A 9,453-nucleotide genomic window follows, 5' to 3' on the forward strand; every position below is an offset into this window, starting at 1 on the left:
GGGGAGGGAAAGGGGGAGGAGAATTATAGAGAGATGAAATATAAAATTTGAGAGAGAGAGAGAGAGAGAGAGAGAGAGAGAGAGAAAAGAAAAAAGGAAAAGAGAGGAGAGAGGGGGGGAGAGAAAATAAGAAGAAGAAGAGAAAGAATTTAAACACAGAGAGAGAATTACAGAGAGAGGAAAGATAAAATTTAAAAGAAAGACAAAAAAAAGAAACTTTTTTTTATTAAAATAGAGAGACAGAGAGAGAGAGAGAGAAATATACAACGAGCAAAAAATAAAGAAGAGGAGAGGGAGGGAGAGAGAGGGGGAACAGAGAGAAAGAGAATTATAGAGAGAGGAAATATAAAATTTAAGAGAGAGAGAGAGAGAGGAAAAGAAAAAAGGAAAAGAGAGGAGAGAGAGGGGACAGAGACAGAGAAGAAAATGAGAGAGAAAATAAGAAGAAGAGAGAGAATTTGAACACAGAGAGAGAATTATAGAGAGAGGAAATATATAATTTAAAAAAAGAGAAAAAAGCATTTAAAGAGAAGAAAAAAAGAGGAGAGAGAAGGAAAAGAGAGGAGAGGGGGGAGAGAGAGACAAAGCGAGAGAAAAAAAGAGAGAGAAGAAGAATTAGAAGAAGAAAGAGAAAGAGAGATGGGGAAAAAGAGAAAAGAGAAAAGTCTTTTTAAAATTTAAATATTTTTTAAGAAAGAGAGGAAGGGAGAAAGAAGGAGAGAGGCGGGAAGAGAGAGAGAGAGAGAGAGAGAATATATAATTTAAAAGAGAGAGAATGAAAGAAGATATATTATTTTAGCTATAGGTTTGGAAAGCCCCGAACCTTATTTTCTCTCCCCCCTCTCTTCTCTCTTTTCCTTTTTTCTTTTCCTCTTTCTCTCTCTCTCTCTTAAATTTTATATTTCATCTCTCTATAATTCTCTTTCTTTCTTTTAAATTTTATCTTTCCTCTCTCTATAATTCTCTCACTGTGTTCAAATTCTTTCTCTTCTTCTTCTTCTTGTTTTGTCTCTCTCTCTCTCTCTCTCTCTCTCTCTCATTTTCTTCTCTTTATCTCTCTCCCCTCTCTCTCCTCTCTTTTTTTTTTCTTTTTCTCTCTCTCTCTCTCTTAAATTTTTTATTTTCTCTCTATAATTCTCTCTCTCTGTTCCCCCTCTCTTTCCGTCCTTCCCTTTTCTCTTCTTTCTTTTTGCTCTATATATATATATATATATATATATATATATATATATATATATATATGTATGTATGTATGTATGTATGTATGTATGTATGTATGTCTCTCTCTCTTAGATTAAACTTGTAAATGTAAACTTTTTTTAACTAAAATAAGAAGAGAGAGAGAGAGAGAGAGCTCTAGAGAGAGAGAGAGAGAGAGAGAGAGAGAGAGAAACCTAGGCCCTACACATGAGAGAGAGGGGGGGAGGGGAAAAAGAAAGAGAGAGAGACAATTGAATATCTGCTACTAATGTGTGCGCATGAACATAATGATAACGCAACTCAATATGCTTTTATGTAGACATGGAAAACTAAATTCTATATTACGGCAAATGCACTCTAACTATTAATGTAAAGAGTATCAAAGCTATTTAGAAAACACGAAGATTTGCAAGTAGCTTGTAGAGCCACAAGGAAAGAAAGAATGTGTGTGGACACCCTCTACAAATGGGAAAAGAAGGAGGTCCTTCAAAAGGCTCTCTCCCTCCCCCCCTCTCTCTCTCTCTCTCTCTCTTCTTCTTCTTCTCTCTCTTCTCACCTCTCTTTCTTCTTCCTCTTCTTCTCTCTCTTCTCTCTTCTCACCTCTCTTTCTTCTTCCTCTTCTCCTCCTCCTCCTCCTCCTCCTCCTCCTCCTCCTCCTCCTCCTCTCTCTCTCTCTCTCTCTCTCTCTCTCTCTCTCTCTCTCCAACAAGGGGGGAAGAGAAGTGGTGTCGCCTGTTTTTCTTTATTATGGCCGGGGGGGAGGGATGTATTTGGCCGTGTGTCCTCCCGCCTCCCCCTCCATCAACGATGTCATCATCTTTGTCTTCTTCGTCATCGCCTGCAGATTCTACCAATCATCATCGCGATCGTTCTCCTCTTCGCCATCGTGATCATCGTCATCAGCCACTTCTCCCTTGTCCACGTCACGTGCCTCCTCTTTCTCCCCCCACCACCTGTCGACGATGACAGGGGGAAATAATTAAAAAATTTTGATTTACTTAATTCGTTTTTTGGGGGGTGTGGTTCCCATGTGGGAGTGGGTGTGAGATGTTACAATAACAAATTGCACAAGAGAAGAGAAATTCAAAAATTGCATGAAATAAGAATGGGTATAATCTTCCCCATGCATTATTGATTTTTATTATTGTGGATTTTATCTATTTGGTGCATAATCTGTGACTTATCATACAAACATGTGTGTGTGGTAGTGATCATATTATACCTAGTAGATAGACGGAAGGATAGTAATGTGTTTTGTGTTGTGGTGAGTATATAATTAGACGGGGTTAAGCAAAATTATTATTTTGCAGTGTGTATCTTAATGCATGGAATTAATGTGCTTTGCATAGTGGAAAATATATTGCCAAAAACATTATAGTTATATATATGCCTAGTAGCACAAGGACTTTGCGTGCACACATGTGCATAGATTTATTTTGATGTATTTATTAGAGATTTATATAAAATATTACTTTTATAAAGCTATTAAGATAGAATGTGTTTTGAGTTATTTTCACAAAAGCAAGTCATGCAAGGTGAGGAAAAGCAAGAACGCAAAAAGGATGCTTTCAATGTATTTTGAGCACCAAAGCTTAATTTAATATTACAAATATGTACATGGGGGAGGTGCTCACCCATGCATAGGTGGAGATTATACCCATTCTTGTGTCTGGCAAGTTTTGAATTTCTCTTCTCCTTTGCAATTTGCTCTTTTCTTATTTTTCTTTCAATTATTGGCTACTATATGGTAAAGACAAGCAACAAATATAGACAGAGAATTGAAGAAAAAGAAGACTGGTGGATTGTAGAGCTTGATGCTCCCAAGCTGGTTGCTTGGTGAGGATAGTGTCATTAGATTTGGCTGCATCAAGGACATGCCAAAGTCCCAAAAATCTCACACCATTTTTAGGTGGTTGCTATCCATGATTTCTCCTCTCTAATTCTTCTTAACCTTATCATTAAGGTTGTAAAAAGAGCCCCTCTCAAATGACCCCTTTCATGCTACTCATAATCAACTAGTTCAATTTAAGCCTTGTTAACACTTGCTCTATTTATGAAAAGGTGAGTAAGAGTGAGAGTGAGAAGAGCACAAGTGGAAGTAAGAGCTATGGCTACGAAGGTTTGAACTCAAGAGAACAAGATTGATGCATGGGAACTCCAACAGTCACAATGTGTGACTTGCCTTCTCTTTATTATTCTATCATAGTAAAGAATAAAGAATAAATATGACTGTGGTCAATAACCACCTGCACTGTATATGTGTGTAGATATATAGGCAGCTAAGGACATGTGGCTTTTAACCCTCAACAACCTTCCACTTATTAAAGGTGAATGTGTCGAGAATGAGGAGAAAAGTACAATATGTACATATGAGTACAACTGGATGAGGAAATGCATCATCCCATCCTATGCCTATCATATTTCTAAGAAAGGCATGATATTCCTGTAAGAGACTTTTAGTGAGCAAATTAGCAAGATTCTCATTTCTTGATGATAGGCTCTATCTACTTGTCCTCAATAATCATCTCTCTGATGAAGTGATATATGCACCTCAATGTGGTTGGTCTTGGCATGAAAGATAGGATTATGTACCAAGTAGATGGCACTCATTGAATCCAAATGCAAGGTAGGAGTCACGAAAGTAATCTCAAAGTAATACTAAGGTCTACGACCACATGGCCTAACCATAGGGCATCCTTGCAAGCCTCAATGGGGCGACTATAATGTACTTAAGTCTCACTAGTAGACAAGGCAATGTATTTTTGCACCCTAGACATCCAACAAACATCACCTCTAGTAAAGTAAAGACATAGCCAAAGGTGAACTTCTTACTATTTGCATGCCCTACATAATATGAGTCAATGTATCCCATAGTATCCTAGTTGCCATAGCACAGGCATAAGTTTGTAATTCCCTTAAGGTACCACATGATATCTTCATGGTGTTCCAATGTTGCTAGCCAAGTGTTGCCATACAATAACCCACCACTACCACTACAAATATTAATGGCATACATCAAGCTACCCACACTATGAATGCATATGCAATCTTGCCCATCTCGGCCTTTATATGGGAAGGTAAAGGGGTACCAATGGGCTTACTACGGATGCATATACAATCTTGCCCATCTCGGCTCTCTCATCATTTGACAAGGGACAAATCTCCATGATTGACCTTTATATGGGAAGGTAAAAGGGTACCAATGGGCTTATCACTCTGCATATGGAACCGCCCAAGTGCCTTGTGAATATACTCCTTATGTGACAAGTAGACGAGCCCTTTAGAGTGATTGCATATAATACACGTACTAACTATATGAGAATCATATCCCATGTTCTTCATCTCAAAGCTCCTCTTGAGCTAAGTCTTCAAAATATCTAGCTCATTCCCTACCCTTTTCCATAAAGCCCTTAGGTTACTACATATAAATGACTCCATGTAGAAAAGTCATCTTAACATCCATCTGGTATAAGTCTAGATCTAATTGTGCAACCAAGGCCAAAACCAAGCAAAAAATAGTCATTTTGACTAGAGAATAGAATATCTCATCAAAGTCAACCCAATTTTTCTTTTTAAAACTTTTTGCAACTGACCAGGCCTTATATGATGGCTTAGATCTATTGGGGATGCTCTTCAACTTATATACTCATTTGCATAGCAATGCATGTTTTCTATTAGGCAACAAAACCAAATCCCAAGTATGGTTTTTTTGTAGTGAGTCAAACTCAAACTGCATAGCCCTCTCCTAAGAAGAATTGTCACCTCTGCACATAGCCTCGTCATAAGTAAGGAACTCAATAGGATCTATCACCATGACATAATGCATAGAGGGCTCATAACTATCACGAGAAAGCAAGCTCTAGTAGAGCATTGCAAAATTGGTTGTGGAGCTAATACATCCTATCCTCTCTGTCCATCATCAACATAATCCTACACAACAAGCAGATCTTGGGCCATTGGAGCATGAACTGTAATTGTAGGCTATCAAATTGGGGCTGGTTGTACAATAACAAGAGATTCCTCTTAGAAGATTACCCTGCATACCTCAATCACTTACTCAAGTTTCTTATGTATATTATCGCCATGAAACGCAATATCATGGGTGAGAATAGCTTTTAGAGCAGGTAGATCCCAAAGACGATAGCCCATCTCACTTGCATCACCATATTTAAGAAAGATGCATTTGATAGACTTCGAATCCAACTTTTTTCTTTTGTCTTTGGGAATATGGCAAAATGCCTCGCATCCAATGACTCTCAAGTGTGCATATGAAGGAGGTTTACTAGACCATGTCTATCACCAAGAGTAGCTCATGGAGATCTATTGATCAAACGAGGTGTAGTACTAATTGCCTTAGCCTAAATTATATGAGGTAAACCTATACGACTAACCATACTACAAACCCTCTCTTAGATGGTCCTATTCATGCACTTTGCAACATTGTGGGATGGGGTGTAAGGGGTTGTCAACTGATACTTAATACCCCGATTATCACATTCTCAACCAAACAAACAAAGCACGGAAAGGTAACTAAAACCTCTTATTTCTACTTGATAGGATATGCTCATACTTTATGTGAAAATTCATCAATAAATGTGACAAAATACATAGCACCACCTAAATATTAACATGGCATGAGACCACAAACATCCAAATGAACAAGAGCCAAGGACTCATCCATGCTCATAGAGTTAGACTTCTTATAAGTGTTGCAAGTCTGCCTACTATATAAACAATGGTCACACAAATCAAAACAAGAGTAGTCCAGGGACGAGAGATATTGCAAATAATTCAACACTTTTATTTCTTTGAATGACATGTACCCAAGGCAATGATGCCACATAGATATATGAGGAAGATGAGAGATAGCTAATACATGATTGGTGGATCTAGAAACAAGAAACAAATAAAGACTATCAATTTTAGCACCTCTATCAAAAATGAGTTTGCCATGTGTGATTTTCCAAGCAGAGTTACCAAAATAAACATGTGAACCAACATCATCCAATTATCCAACAGATAAGGCTTTTCGTCAAAGTTGAGACATGATGTATATCATTCAAGACAAAAAAAGTACGAGTAGGAAATTGCAAGCATACATCACTGATGCCAACAATATCACATACATGCTCATCTCATATGCAGACAAAACTAGAAATGGCACGACAAGTATAGAACCAACAATGATGTAGGGCCACATGAAAGGAGGCCCTTGAATAAGTAACTATCAATGAGAGAATGAAGACTGACCATCAGTCATCTATGTGGCACCAAGTGAAGAAGCATCCAATATGTAATTATCTGAAGTGCACACCAATACATTAATCGCTTCAATCTTGATAGTGGGATTTAGTGATGCATTTATTATCTAATGGCTTAGCATTATTCTGTACTTTTTCTTTGCCTTTATGACATCTTATGGCACTATGGTTGTATATGTCCTTGATTGCTGCCCACAATAATGACATGTAAGAGAAGACTTAGGATTGTGGGATTTACTGCAACCTTGCCCGCCCATGAGATCTAAACTTAGACCTATTCTATTGTGGGTTTCTCTATGGTAGTTATAACTATCTCTAATATCATTGTTGCCTCTAATTGTGAGAGCATGAGAGGCGTGGGTTGTATCAACATTCTTCCTCTTAACCCTCCTCCGTGAGAGTAAATCCCCCTCTACATCTAAGCACTTAAAATCATCCTTAGGAGCATTAGTGATAATGGTAGTACAGAATGTATCCCATGAATCGAGGAGCATAATAACAAAAATAGAGGCTTAACATTAGTGCTAATGGTAGTACATAATGTATCCCATGACTTAAGAAGTGTAATAACAAAAATAGAGACTTAACATTATAATCAAATAGAAATTTTTGTGATGTAAGTTAGCTTGTAAATAGAGTGAAACTTGTTCAAATGAGTAGACATAAGAGTGCCTTCTTTCATACAAAGGTCCACAAGATTCTTGAGGCATTACAATTGTGAAGAAGGGATTTGCTTGCCATAAAGATCACAAATTTTCTCCCATAGCTACCATGCACCATGAGTAGTGTCAAGGACATTAAATATACTTGCTTAAACAAAATAAAAGTAATAGTGCACTTGCATAACTCATCAAGCTCCTCCCAAACATGAATATCCATATCTTCTAGCATTATACCTTTGCATTCCAATGGCTCAACCTACTTCTTTTATACTAAGACTTTTCAAATTCGGGTCTTCTAGTAGTTAAGTTATTGTAATATTTCCACGCAATAAAAGTTAGTTGGTTATTTCGAAAGTTAGTTAGTTAATTAATAAGTTAGTAAGATTACTAACTAAAGACTAACTAAGGTAAAAACTGACTAGCATTAATAGCTAATAATTTTCATTCAATTAAAAATATATTTAAAAAATCGAGAGTCATAAATCTGACATTTTTCTCGGATTGATAAGGACCGTAACCACCCTTCACGATAAGTACAATGTGAACGGGACTTATGAGCCATATTAATCACTAGTATTAATGTGTATAGTTTGAATGGTCCAAAAATATTAGATTCTTGGGGGGGGGGGGGGGGGAGGGGGGGAAACTATTATATTTTAGATATTATCCTAAAAAGATAGAACTAAAAGTCATTTAAAAGAAAAGACAAGTGATGTTTTAGTTATTTTTGGAGATTTTATAAAAAGAGAAATAAACAAAAGTGACTGGCGAAATCGCGCGCGCCACGATTGTAGTCTACAGGCAGTAGACAGCACTTCGAACAGAGAAAAGGAGTGAACTAAGAGCTTTCTAATCAAGTGTCTTGGAGTTTTACCCCCCCTTTTTGGAGCCAATGCAACCATCTGATTTATGATCTGAGCATCAGATCACTGAGTCTTCTAAGAGCCCCTCCACTCTTGTTCTCAGACTTATCCCCTCCTCTCTAATTCATTATAAATATGAGGCATGGGGAGGCATAAGAGAGCATAAGGAGACCCTGAAAGGCTGCAAGAGCGAGGGAGAGAGAGAGTATACCCCTCCAAGAGATTGTGAGAGAGAGATTGAGAGAGAGAGAGAGGGAGAGAGGGAGAGAGAGAGAAGAGTTACCCTGAGAGGCTGCACAATTTTCCTCTATCTCGATCCTCGATTTAACCATCTTCTCTTTCGCTCTCCCATCTCAAATCTATTCCCCCTTCTTAATCTCTTGAGTCTACTTGCAGACGATGGCCTCCGAGCGAAGAATGTCGCTTGTTGCAGATGACAATCCTACAACCAGCAACAATAGAGCTTCGGCCGAAGGCATCACTATCAATCCAATTACGGTACCGATCGTAAGTAATGTATTTTCAAATTGATAGATACTTGTTTTAATGCTCGCAAGAGATGCATTAGGCTCCTACCTTGTGGTGCTCGAATAGGTCATTGAAAAGGATAAATCACATCTCAAATATTCAAAGATGAAATTTGTGAAGTGCTTGTATCAAAGGGAGTTAAATTGCACCTAGTTGCTATGTGATGAATCCATGCATAGCATAAGCAACATATGGGACACTAAAGTATTGAGCATCGATGAATCTTTGATTAATCTTTACTGAGGATAATATTGTTTAAAGTTCGCAAATGCATATACACGGTACATACATGGGAGAGATTATGTAAACTTTACATCGATGACATGCAACTCCTTGCCTTAGGAGAAAGGAAGATAAAGCCAAGAAAAAATGTTGCACATTAGGAAAATGCTAAAAGATAATTGTCACTTAGAGAAGAGGCATAAATGCTCTTGCTAGATTGATTAGTTTGCAATGGAATGATAGGACTTACGTCATGTATAGTATTGGAACCTTTAGCATATGCCTTAGGCTAAAGGAGGGAATATTAAGTAAATTCTACTCTTTGGCCCCAAGGGGGAGAGCAAATATGCGATGGAATTATTGTCGCGTCTATTATTGTATTGTTTGGGAAAAATACAATTAGTTTTGTTGGTTGATTGAACAACACCCTAAATGTTTTTCTTTCAATCAAGGGATTGTTGCATTGTGATTTGGATAAATATTCCAAGGCTTGTGTTGATGGCAAATGCATGGCAGGGGTCTGTAATAACAAGTTGCCATGGGAATAAATGAATGTTTTTCTAGAATATGATATTAGGGTTGATTGCTTTGATTGTGCTTGAATTTTAATTGGATTAATTAAGGAAGGATATTTTGCACGCGTGGATCATCTCCAAGATCACATTGCAGATTATCCCGAGAGGGCACTACTCGATTCACAGGCCGATGGTCGAGTGG

Source organism: Lygodium microphyllum, chromosome 25 (genome assembly GCF_053477565.2).
Source record: "Lygodium microphyllum isolate KBCC chromosome 25, Lygodium_microphyllum_v1.1.10, whole genome shotgun sequence".
Taxonomy (NCBI): domain Eukaryota; kingdom Viridiplantae; phylum Streptophyta; class Polypodiopsida; order Schizaeales; family Lygodiaceae; genus Lygodium; species Lygodium microphyllum.